The sequence below is a fragment of the Schistocerca nitens genome, chromosome 9 (assembly GCF_023898315.1).
Source record: "Schistocerca nitens isolate TAMUIC-IGC-003100 chromosome 9, iqSchNite1.1, whole genome shotgun sequence".
Classification (NCBI taxonomy): domain Eukaryota; kingdom Metazoa; phylum Arthropoda; class Insecta; order Orthoptera; family Acrididae; genus Schistocerca; species Schistocerca nitens.
In genome coordinates, this window is record NC_064622.1 from 249,305,628 (window position 1) to 249,318,998 (window position 13,371).

General features: G+C 37.6%; 1 protein-coding gene across 2 annotated transcripts in view; it reads left to right on the top strand.

Moving 5' to 3' along the window:
* Positions 1-13,371, top strand: part of LOC126203078 (proton-coupled folate transporter-like) — a 158,183-nt gene that overhangs the window by 1,521 nt on the left and 143,291 nt on the right. The gene's annotated exons all lie outside the window — the stretch shown is intronic.

Sequence of the window (13,371 nt, forward strand, 5' to 3'; positions counted from 1 at the left end):
CCAGTTATTAAATTGTTAAATTAGCATATTTACAAATTCAAAAATAGTTGCCATTACTCTCTTGTTCAGAGCCTCAGATAATAATGAACCTCATTGCCAGATAAGTTTTGAAACTAATATGATACACTGAATGAAATTCTTAGGGGTTATTTAGTATGTAATGTCGTTTCAGGAGTAGAATAGGATAGAAATAAGATACCGGTACCAATTGTATTGAGAAGAATTAGGTTTTACAAGGTCAGTTTATTTCTTCTCTATCTAACACTTGCTTACGCATTTCTTGTAAACTTTCTTGTTAAAATTCTGCCATCTGTAACAAAAGCCACTTCAGAGTCTCTGAAAAGTTGGAATATGTGGAACTTGTATAAAACTACTGTATTGCTGTGATGAGGCAACAAAACACTTTGCTTCCTGCATTTTGACTGCCATCTGCTCTGGCTGAGTCTGATCATCCTGATGTAAAAAGCTTTCAGATTTAACACTCATATAGGTGAGAGCCATTGAGTAAGAATTTGGGGGGGGGGGGGGGGGTGTAAAACCCAAATAAGAAGTGTTTTTTGGCAGTATTCATCTGTGCATGATGCATTTTATTTGTGTAATTGTTTATTTATATGTATATATTTTCCTTTGTTCCATGGGAACATGTGATCCACATCTACTCGTTCATGAAATAAGTCTCTACATACATAGGCTACAGAAAGTTTACTAGAAAAAAACACTAAAATAAGAGATTTATGGCATCATATGCCTGTGTGCATGTGTGTGTGTGTGTGTCAAAGGAGGAACCAGCAATAAGATGATCCAAGTCATACAGGTACTGGCGTGCCATGATGGGTTAGGTCTCTGCACCAGTTTGACAATTATTGGTAATATCTACAACACTCATCATGGTATGTAGCAGTGAACCATGATCTTACAACCCGCTTCACCAAAAGGCTGATCTGGGTCTTCCGAACATTACATGTGTGGTTGGAACTGCCTGTCCTGGTCAGTTTCCCGATACCAGCCTATTTATCATGACATAATATTCTCTCTCATCTTGCTCTTTTTCATAATCCTACATATCACTAACTGATTAATTATTTTTTTTCACTGACATGACAACTTCTTAGCTGGCAGCATTGATGAATGGACATGATTAGTAGCTGTTATGGTAACATGTATGTAACACTCTGTAACACAGCAACAACGATCATACTACCTCCTACTCCACAAAGATGACATGAGGTCTTCCTCAAATGACAAATATCTCAGAACTTTGCAGAATGGAACTTGCTCTGCGACATGTGTTGTACCTATAGGCCTAATCAATCTGTCCTCAAATAGCGACCCATTGTAGTTGTTAGCCCGTTTTCACTCACCCACTCAATTAGTGTCATCATTGTTACAACATTCCTGTATACTCACTTTAATTTCTGATTTATGTTTTAATGTTTGTTTTGTTGCAATCTTTATTTTTTTACCTCTTCTTCATTGTTAGTTACTTACATAGTTTCATGTTGCCTGGATCATTTTTCTGATAAATCATAATGATGTGGAACGACTGCAAATTAATTTGTAGAAATCACTACATGCTTAACATTCATAAGATTTTTATTGTATTTTTGTTTTTAATATACAGATATGAGTTAGTAATTCCTATCCACCACCTTTTACACATTATGATAACAAAAATAGTTTTACAGACCTGAAGGAGCTATCAAGGAGAAACTTTTTAATTTTATTTTTGAATGTACTTTGCTGTCTATTGCACATTTTATATCATTGTGTAAGATATCAAAAATCTTAAGTTGCAGCATTGCACACCCCCATTTTGTGCAAAAGAATGTACCGTATATAATCTTTCCTTCAGGTATGGTAATATGTACATCATTGTTCCGTTTGAATTGCAGTGGATTATTTACACCAAACTTCGTGAGGAAATAAATATACTGATAAATATACTGGGAAGCATTAGTCAGAATGTCCAACTCCTTAAACGGATCTCTACAAAATGACTGTGGGTGAGCACCACAAACTATTCTTACAGAAAAAAGGTTTGTGCAATGACTCTTTCTTAAAGACGAGTTACCCCAGAACATTATTCCATATGACATTACTGAATGAAAATATTTCAAGTTACCGATTTGTCACTCCCCAATACCTGGAATGATTCTAGGTGCAAATGTGGCTGAACAAGATTGTTTTAGATGCTCCACAACATGCTTTTTCTCACCGAGATGGGCACTAAGAACGTTGAAGTTGCCACCCCATTTATAATTTCCTAACCCTATGTTACACTTACAATTGGTGTAGTATCCCTAGATGTGCAGAATTGAATATACTATGTCTTTTTAAAATTGAGGGTGAGACAATCTTCATAAAACCAGTCAGAGGTATTTTTAGGAACATCATTTAGCATATCTTCTGTTTCTGTATATATGCTTGGGTTGATTACAATACCTGTGCCATCTGCAAAGAGATCCAGTTCTGCTTATTGTACATTAGGCTGAAGGTTGTTCATATATATGAGGAACAATAGTGGACCTAAGATTGAGCATTGGGTAGCTCCATATGTGATTACTTCCCAGTCAGAATACCGTCCCCAGACTATATTAGCTGAATTACTAAGTACAATTCTCTGCATTCTTTTGGTTAGATATCACATTATCCATTGTTTGGTTAAACCAAAAGTCCTATAAAACTTCAGTTTATCTTGGAGAACGTTGTAATTCACAGAGTCATATGCCTTAAATCGGTTGTAGAAAATACCAGACAGCACAATTTTATTATTTCATGCTTATAAGATTCAGTGAATGAACATGTAAATGGCATTCTCAGTAGGGCAACCCTTCTGAAATACAAACTGTGATTTTCTGAGGATGTTATTGTTTCTCATGTGAGATACCTACTACTCTTAGAATACATAACCTTCTCAAAAATTTTGGAAAATGATGTCAGCAATGAAACAGGTTGGTAGTTACCAACATCTCTCTTATCACCTGTCTTAAATAGTGGCATATTTCAGTCTCTCTTGAAAAACACCTTGAGTTACTGTTGCGTTACATATTTCAGACAAGACCAGGATTATTATATGGGAACAAGTCTTTAGTACTCTATTGGGAAGACCATCAAAACCAGATGAGCTTTTGTTTTTGAGAGAATGTGTAATTTTCTTAATTTCAGAAGTAGAAGTTGATGATACATTCATATGATTGAATTTTATGAAAGTTACTTTCTCAATATGCTTGGTTATCTGTTGAACTGTTGGTCCCTATACTTTCTACCACATTTAAGATATGTTAAATAAATGTTTTTGCTACCTGTGGCTCATCATTTTCCTGTGCTACCCATTGTTGCCTCATCCTCACTTCTAAAGCCAATCAGTTTTCCTCTAACCATTGTCACTATAAAAACTTGTATTTTGGAAGATGGAAGCTCTAACTCACATTTGATCATCCTGATTTAGGTTTACTGTATTTTTCCTTAAAGTACTACAGGCAGATGTCAGGATAGCACATATTATAAAGCCAAAGCTGACTACCTGTTGTATATTCAGCAACTAAACCTGCAAGTACGTAAAACTCTGTATATAATAATTATGTTTCTTCTTCTTAAACTACGATAGCATATGTCCAATATCTATGTAAAAGTGGTCCACAAATGAATAAAACTATTATTACTACTACTATCTGTTGTGACTTGGCAAGACAGCCAAGCCACTAGGAGAGGAAGCCGAAAGGCACGCGTTTAAGCTCACGCTGGGTGGCGTGAGGTCTGGAACGGTTAAAGGAGTTGAGTCTAGTAAAAAAGGTACGTAGCTTCTGGAATACTAAACTTTAATCCATAATTGGTGAACATCGGTCTGACGGTACATGCATCACAAGATAAATAGCAAATGATAATGGCACCTTGCTAGGTCGTAGCAAATGACGTAGCTGAAGGCTATGCTAACTATCGTCTCAGCAAATGAGAGCATAATTTGTCAGTGAACCATCGCTAGCAAAGTCGGCTGTAAAACTGGGGCGAGTGCTAGGAAGTCTCTCTAGACCTGCCCTGTGGCGGCGCTCGGTCTGCAATCACTCATAGTGGCGACACGCGGGTCCGACGTATACTAACAGACCACGGCCGATTTAAAGGCTACCACCTAGCCAGTGTGGTGTCTGGCGGTGACACCACACTATCAAGGTACAATAAGATATAGGAGTCAGTTGCGAAATATTTCTTGATCATATTGTGGGTACATATTTTATTTGAGGCTATCTGGGTACCTTCAGGGCACAAGATATGCAGCCACTGGAAAATTTTCCTGGGGACTAGAACTGTTCATGACATTTTAAAGCAAAATAAAAGTGCTTCTCATGCATTTATTCAATAGAAAATCAATACGACAGATGTGGAACCTTGCCCACAGTGCTTGATAAGATGACAAGAAACATATTTTATACTTAAATAACATGAAGCAGTTTATTATTATATTACAGTGCATAACGTCCTATTTTCTTCGAAGTTATTAGTTACACAAAAGCACCAGAAAGTAGCAAACAGTTGGGTAACACAGAATACTTAATCAATTATTGCTTCTAACTCATTCATGAACTTGTTTGCCTATTATTACCAAATTTTTGTACTTTGTTGCAGTAAAAACTCTCCTTCATATCTTACTGTGAGAATTTCTGCTCATTTGGTAATAAAAGGAATAAATCAGTTAACTTGAAAAATTTTAAAGTAATCTGTTTTATCATAACAGTTAGGTAAAAACAAGCACTTCGCTATTACTACTCATAAAATGTGAGGCCTTGCGGAAAAGTAATGCCTTCAAATTTTTTTTGTGGGAACTGTGATGTACTGAGATACCCCACAAGAAGAGTTTGCAACAGTTGGTACCAGAAGTACCAGGGATGTCTGTCCACAGCAGGAACATTACTGCAAGCAAACCAACGTGCTACCTGAGAGAATCACACCCCTGAAGCAGCAATGCCACCAGGAAGACAGATGCACTTAATAAATGTGCATGAGCAGAAGTCATCAGATGCAAGTTGTAAGTCAATCAGATCTTGCTAGGGAGTTCTTGCAAACTGTTCATCATGTCTTCAAATTGTTAAGTGAGATAGAAACAGTGGTTGACAGCCAGTAGTTATTCTTCAGTAGAAACAGAACAGTGAATAGAATTATTGTGTATGGACAGAGACAGCCTGCTTAGAGATTTAACTGTATGCTTTTAGTTTCAGAGTTCATGTAGTAGATCAAGACAGAAGATTAGTTTTCTTCTGACTTTAGTTCAGAGAACATTATTTAGTTTGTGTTCATGGAACTCCAGTCAATATAGGACAGATAGGTGAAACCTAGATTCTATGATTGCTGCAACCAGTGTTATGAAAGTTGAATAACATATTTTCCTATTCACTATTATGTGTTTCTTCCATTGTGTGTGTTCTGCCCTAGAACCCATGCATCCGTCCTACCAGGACACCTATATTAGTCTTTTTCAGTGGCAGCAAGATTTTCATCTAAGTGAACACTCCCAGTACACAACAGAAACTCTTAAAGCTTTCTAAATAAAACAAACCGTTATTGACGTTCTCGATCTTTATTCTTCATGCCTACACATTTATTTTTCAAAATAGTCACCTTGGCGATGAACATACTTCTCCCATCAAGAGACCAGTTTATTCTTCTATAGAATGTTTGACTTTCTTAATGGAACCACAAACTCACTTCTGTTTGCACAATTTCATCACTATCAAAGTGAAGTTCTCGACTGATGTAAATCGTATGGGGCCAAACGGGGACTGTATGGAGAACTGAAGGCATCAGATCATTACAAATGTCACTTCACTTGTATGTGATCTGGCACTGTTATGCTGAAAGAGAGGGTGTTCCGGATGAACTCTTTGAATTTGAAACTCGATTACAGCAAGCTATTTCTCATGCAGCGACATAGTTATGTTACATACCGCCACGTTATATGCTACAGTTCAGAGCTCTCTAGCAGCAGAGAGCTGAAAATGTAGACATGAAGAATAAAGAGGTAGAATGTTAATAACATTTGTTTTATTTCTGCAGAACTAAGATGTTGGTCTGTCAGTTTGTTATAGCCCTTATTCAAGTTTCATCTGTGCTGTAGATTCTCTGTGGAATGAACATGTGCTTGTCACAGACCTTTGTAAGGGGACTTCTTAACATATACCCTGTTGAATCCTGTTGCCCTGGCTTGTAATGTTCACTCTTGTGGAACTTAAGGCTCAGTATGTAAAATAAGAGAAATGAAACCGATCACATTTAGCAGACTGATGTGTGGCGATTAGACACATCTAACAGAAAACTATCTTCACTAGCTTTTGAGCTTTCGGTCTTTTTCGAGTAGAAAGTACACACATTCCAACACACAACCACACACCCGTATTCACACTACCACTCCTGCAGTGACACTGATTAAAGAGTACAAATTATTGAGAGTAGTTTGCTGGACTGATGGATGTGAGGAGGGACAGGAAAGGGCATATGAGGCAAGTTGCATTTAGTGCACGGCAGGAGTGTTAAAGATAGATGACTCATTGAAAGCATGATAATATGAAAGGAGTTCTGAAGAGATAGAGCATGTAAGATATATAGAAAGAGGGGGGGGGGGAAGGTGGAGATGGAGAGGAAGACAAGGAGGGGAGAGAAAAGGGGACAGTGTGGGAAGGGAGGAGGGATTTGGAGAGAGGAGTGATAGGAGAAGGCAGGGCACAGTCTTTATGGAGAACGTTAACTGTAATAGAAGACAGAAGGATAGTGGAAGTTTAGGCCATGGATACTGTGAGAATGCAGAATATGCTGAAAAGACAAACCCTACATGAATAGATCAGAGAAACTTGTAATGGAAGAGAATATCCAAATACCACACACAGTGAAATAGCTGTTAAAGTCATTTGCATTGTGCTATGCAGCATGTTCATCAACTGGATGATCAAGTTTGCAGTTGGCCATAATTTGGTAGCAACCATTCATGTGAGCTGAGAGTTGGTTAGATGTCCTGTACACTTAGAGTGTTGCATGGCAACTGAACAGCAGCAGATATATAACATGGCTACTTTCACATGTGATACTGCACTTTATAGGGCATGAAATGCCTGTGACTACACTGTGGCAGGAATGAGTGGATAAGTGTATGGGACAGGAACATCTGTTTTATAATGCAGGTGGTGAGGCTATTGGGAAGAGATGAATGACAGCAGTGAAAGTGGAGATATTGCTGGTGGTTGGTGTGCTTCATATGAATAGACATAATAATAAAGCCATCTAAGACATGGAGATCAACATCTAAGAAGATGGGTCATTGAGTTGATTTGGGAGTAGATTTTGAGGTTGTGCAGGAATGAACAATGGCTTTACTTGCTATGAACATCAAAGAATCTGGACCAGACAAAGGCGTTTAGGTGCGACTGGATAGCTGGATAGAAGGAATTCAAGCAGAAGGTCCATAAATGAGTTGGCAGAGGATGATGCCATGTATTTACCATAGGCAGTACCCTGGATTTGTTTACAGATTAGGCCTTCGAACATGAAATTGTGACGATGTTGGCCAGGAGGATTAGAAAATACGTGGTGGGTTTGGTATCGAGAAGATGCTTGGAAGGGTGTGTAGGGCATGCCCATGGGGGTTGTTGGTGCACAAGGATGTTGCATCTGGAGACTAGGCAGTGGAAACTGTGGAAAGGCTGTAAAGGAAAAGAGTACTGTTAGGTTGTTGAATTGGAGCTTAGGGGCAGTAGTTTGGAGTTGTTTGTTAACAGAAGCAGAGATCCATTTGGTGGGAGCTTCATAAACAGCCACACTGGGGCAATCAATAGGGAGACCTGTGGGGTTGGGCTTGTGGAGCTCAGGGAGAAAATAAAAAGTAAGAATGGAGGGTGTTTCTGGGTCAAAAGGGAGATGGATTCAGTGTCAGGTTTTGGGATGGTACTAAGACCCTGAGGAGTTGCTGTAGGTCATGGTGGACTTCTGGGATGGGATCATGGTTGTAAGGTTCCTGTGCACAGATATTGGAAATTTGGCAGTGAACCTCAGCCAAATGTCATTATTATTCGTGATCACTGTGGTTGAGCCTGTGTGCATAGGAAGGGTGATAAGATCTGTATTTGTTTCCAGGTAACAGCTGTGTGTGCCAAAGGAATGAATGTTAGACTCACCAGGAAGGAATGTGAATGTGAGACCAGGTTAGAAGTGAGGCATTTTTCAAAGGTTATTACCAGTGGTTGACTGATTGGAAGGAGAAGAGCAAAACAATTAGAGGGAGGTTGGAACTGTTTTAAACAAGACTCTGTGTGGGGTTTTGTTGCTGTTGCCAGAGGGGTGCATGGTGAAGAAGTGTTTCCAATGTGGAGAATGAGTAAAGGAAAGAAAGTTCTTTACAAGTCCAAGGTGATGTGTTTAGAAAGTACTGAGACATCTGCTGGGGACGGAGTTGTGGCAGAAAGGTTGACAAGGTGTTACGGGATGGGCATTAAGTCTGTTTCAGGCCTAGTCCACTCCAGAACAATGTTGCAGGTATTCATTGCAGGGTTGCCCCAGTTCGATGTCTCCCATCTGTTCAGGACAGCCTCGCAATGAAAAGGCTTGTCCACACTACTAGGGACAGTTTTACTTGAAATCTCTTGTGCATTAGACTGTGCAAATTTATTTATCTTGCTTTTGCTAAAGGTTTAAAAAATACAAATTTTGGCTCCAGAACACAGAAGAAGCAAATATTTTAATTATAAGTAGCTCCTCAGCATTGTTGTGCTTGCTGTAGTTGATGCCAAGTAAAATTTTGTATGCTTGTGTGTGGGGTGTTAAGGATGACAGAATCTTTAAATATGCAATGCTTCATGAAAAAATAAATAGTGGAACATTGATGGTCAGAATGATCACACGTAGATCAGTGTCTTCAAATAAATGTGCATGTAGATCAGTAAACAAAATTAATTGTTTCTCAGAGTAATCCCTGTGTCATCGTAAGTACTTGATCTCTTACCTTATGAGTTTTTTAAATGCTGTAAACAATATTCAGTATAAAGTGTTGTGTTTTTATCATACTCCATTTCACATCATTTTATTCCAACTCTTTCCTTGATTCATTTCAAACTTGTATCAGCACAAAATCATCATTAGTTTACTCATATATACATATATCCCATAAGTAATAAAGTATGAAATGTAAACATAACGTTTAATTAATCTAATCACATGTAACTTCCAAATTCAGAAGTATGGTGAACTGTACAATATAAAGAGTTTGTGACGTTCACCTGCTTTATTTCTTCGTTGATTGTCCTCGGTGTCAATGTACTGCATTGCTATACTGGCTGAAAAGTGGGGGGTGGAAGTTCAACACTGACTACTTTAAACAATGTAGCCAACAGTTGCACGTTTGCGTTTCACAGTTCTTTATTTTCAATGCGCACAACCCCCACACAATTATATGGCCAATGCACTATTGTTTAACTTTTGATAAGCCTCATTAATAGTTTGCAGGCAAACATCAACATACTGCTACAATAATTTACTGTTGAACATCCACGAGCAGTAGAAACCTAACCACACAGTTCGTGCCACATAATACGGTATGTATTGAACAGACACTGTCATTGTTTTAGCACACGGCCTATTACATTTATTTCACAGTTAAGTGGATGCACTGTTGTTGATCTGATCAATACAGGTTCCTCATCTGAAATTCAGCCGTGGACTGACTATCTCGGGACCAAAACGCGGGCTGTTATATATCCTCACAATAATAGGCACTGAAACTATACATGTTCAATGTTTAATTTACAAAAATTGCAATTCAAACTTAACTCATTAAAGTAACTGAATGTATCGAAAAATTGCGTCTTTTTAACAGTTTCTTCTACTTCAAAAGTTAGGCTGAATTATTTGTAAAATATTTGTAAAAATATCCCAGCTTGCTTCATCACAAGTTATTTTGTGTATATAATGCAGTGTGACAACAAAATTCAAGATGATCGCATAAAATCTAACCTACAACGAGGGTAGTTTGAAAAGTTATCAGAATCACCATGAGAGGTCAGTGCTAGCACAATGAGTTGTTCACATGATATTCATTGGACTGTTGCCTGTAAACAAGTGCCACATCAGTGCTTTTGGAAGAGAGCTGTGGTGGTAACATGGCTCTGCTGTTGTTCCCACGTAGTGATTTGCTAAGATGGAAAAAATTGAGATTTGAGCAGTGATTAAGTACTTCATAAAGAAAGGTATGAAAGCAAAAGACATTCATGCCGATTTACAGACTATGCTGGGGGACTCAGCTCCTTCATATTCAGCTGTTGCCAAGTGGGCAAATGAATTTAAATTTGGTCAGGAGAGCTTAGATGATGATCTGCGCAGTGGTCGGCCAAGATGTGTCACTACCCCGGAAATCATTGCAAAAGTGCTCAAAATGGTCATGGAGGATCACCGACTGAAATTGCGTGAAATTGCTCATGCTTGCCATATGTCACCTGGAAGGTTATGTCACATTTTAACTGAAGAATTAGAAATGAAAAAATTATCTGCAACATGGGTGCTGCTATTCTTGACGCTGGATCAAAAACGCATGAGAATGGACATATCGGAACAATATTTGACCCGTTTTATGAGCAATGACCAAGATTTTTTGCACCAGTTTGTGACCACAGATCAAACTTAGGTGCATTACTATACCCCAGACACAAAATAACTGACAAAGCAGTGAAACATGCTGATTCTCTGCCACCAAAGAAAGCAGGGACAATTCCTTCGGTGGAAAAGGTCATGGCATCACTATTCTGTGATGCGAAGGGGATTCTGTTTGTAGATCTTCTCACTGGGAAAACAATTACTGGAGAATACTATGCTGTCCTCCCAGACAAATTGAAACAAAATACATGCAAAAAAAGGCCAGGTTTAGCAGGGAAGGAAGTCATCTTCCATCAAGACCCGCACACATGGCAAAATTACATGAACTAAGGTATGAATTGTTGCCAGTCTTCCCTTATTCACCTGATATAGCTCCTTCAGACTTCCATCTCTTCCCAAAACTGAAAATCTTGGTGGACTAAGATTCACTTCAAACAAATAATTGATAGCCAGAGTTCAACTATTTTGCAGGCCTTGAGGAAACTCATTTTTGAGATGGGATCAAGGCACTGGAACATCGTTGGAGCAATTTCATTAATCTACAAGGAGTCTACATTGAAAAATAAAAAAAGTTTCAGTGATGAAAGTACTTTCTTTCTATTCTGTTCTGAGCACTTTTCAAATCATCCTCATATACCAGACAAAATGTATATTTTTGTCCATGAATAGAAAAACACTAATTTAAAGTATATACAAGAAAATGCAAATGAAAATTTCCTCCGATCTGTTAATTGTGACCAAAGTAGTGCATAGAACCATGCAGAAATCATCCACTCATAGGAAATGCAATTACAGCAAATAATTGTAAAGCCACAAAACAAGTTATATTTAAAGAAATTCCTTTACTTCCTAACATACAGTCAAGTACAAGAATTAACCTATAATGCACCTGTGAGATCTACTGTTTGAATTGAAGTCCAAAGTCATGATGTCACAACAGAAAAACAGTTCAAGTGAATATAGTAAGCAAAACTACATGAACCTAGAACTTGGCATAAGGCACCCCAACCAAATTGAAAATATTCAAGGCCTAAGTTTGTGACAATCAGACCAACCTGAAAAATGCAAACTGCTCTGTAGTAACCAGTAAGAAAGTCCATCATCGATTAGTACAACATCAAAGCCCATAAGAAACAAGTATGCAACTGTGCCAGTTAATACGATGTGGAACTTCAAGTTCCAGACAAATGTCACCCAGTACCATAAGAAAAACAGAAATTAGTATTTGGAGCACAAAGGCTGTATGATACAGTACACCATCAACAATGATTACAGCTCATGTCAAATATGGGAAAATCTTCCAGATAGGTAATATTATTCATGTTCATACAAATGGTTGTTTGAAGATAAGTACATATGTTGGCATTTAAATGATTCAATAGGGAAAGCAATGTAAGTATTCAATAATATCCTGAACAGGCAATCGAGGAAACACAATGACAAAAACCTTTATACCACTGACATCATGACATTGATGTGAGAACTTATCCAGACAAAAGTGGTTCAACATGAGTGATGTGAAAGAAGCTATGGCAAACTCAAACATGGAGACTAAATTGGGAGAGAATACACATAAGTTATATGAAAGAAATTTTATGTAACAGAGAATATGTTGATCAATTTGTCATACACAGAAAATATAAATATTTAAGATGAGAACAAAAATACCACATACCGGTAACAATGTTGAGCATCAGAGCACTAAAAAACATATACAATGAATGCTAACAACCAATACAGGAAACATGACACAAAGTGTATACAGAATCAAATATAGATAAAGGTATAAGCATAGTGAAAAGCAGTGTAATACATTTAACATACGGAAATGTAGCTTAAATTCCATGCGTGATTGGTGTGTCAAAGAAATGGCTGATGTCCAGCTGGAACATCCAACCAAAATCTATATTGTCTGGCTGATGTCTTTCTCAGGCTAATCAGCCAACCCATATATTTCATCAAGACTGTGGTCATCTATAACAATGTAGCCAAAATCCACTAATAAGGCTATTGTCACCCTACGACAATAGCAAGCAAAATACTCCTAAATCATATTAATCAAAAGCTTTCAAAGACAACACCAGATTCACCGTAGAGCAATGGGATTCATTATAGTCAAGATAATATAAATAATAAGTAAATAATTTAAATCCATTGAATATGTGTCATGTACAAACTTCATGTCACATGTTGCTAAAAATATCCATAATAATCATTCTGAATATTCAACCATGTATGTACAAAGTATTTCAGATTCACATGAAGTTCAATAATCGTAGAAATCTTAAAGATGTGATATAATACCAAATGTTATACAAGTGACCAAGATTATGCCATAATTACGTAAACAAATGCATACATGTGATCCAGTTGACTATATTTCTCTTCAAAATTCATATTTTTGTCAGTTCCTGTCAGTAAAGATGAGATAAGATACTGTTATCAAATCAGTGAAGTATTTCATGTACCAAGAAGTAATTTAGGCATGTGGCTAGAAACTAAGTGTAAATAGTGTAAATAATGGATGCAGTACCAAAGTTAAAGATAATGAAGCAGATACTATATTAGCTGGGGCCTTTGTGCTTGCCAGACACTTGGTACACAAAGAGAGTGCACCGCCCCACCAAGGGTGGATCAAATTGAACCTCAGAAAATATCATCAAAGCAGAGTGTACCAAGCAAATTATTGTACCTCATATCATCAGGCACCAATATCATGAATCAAAATAGATAAACAAAGTCAGCATAAAT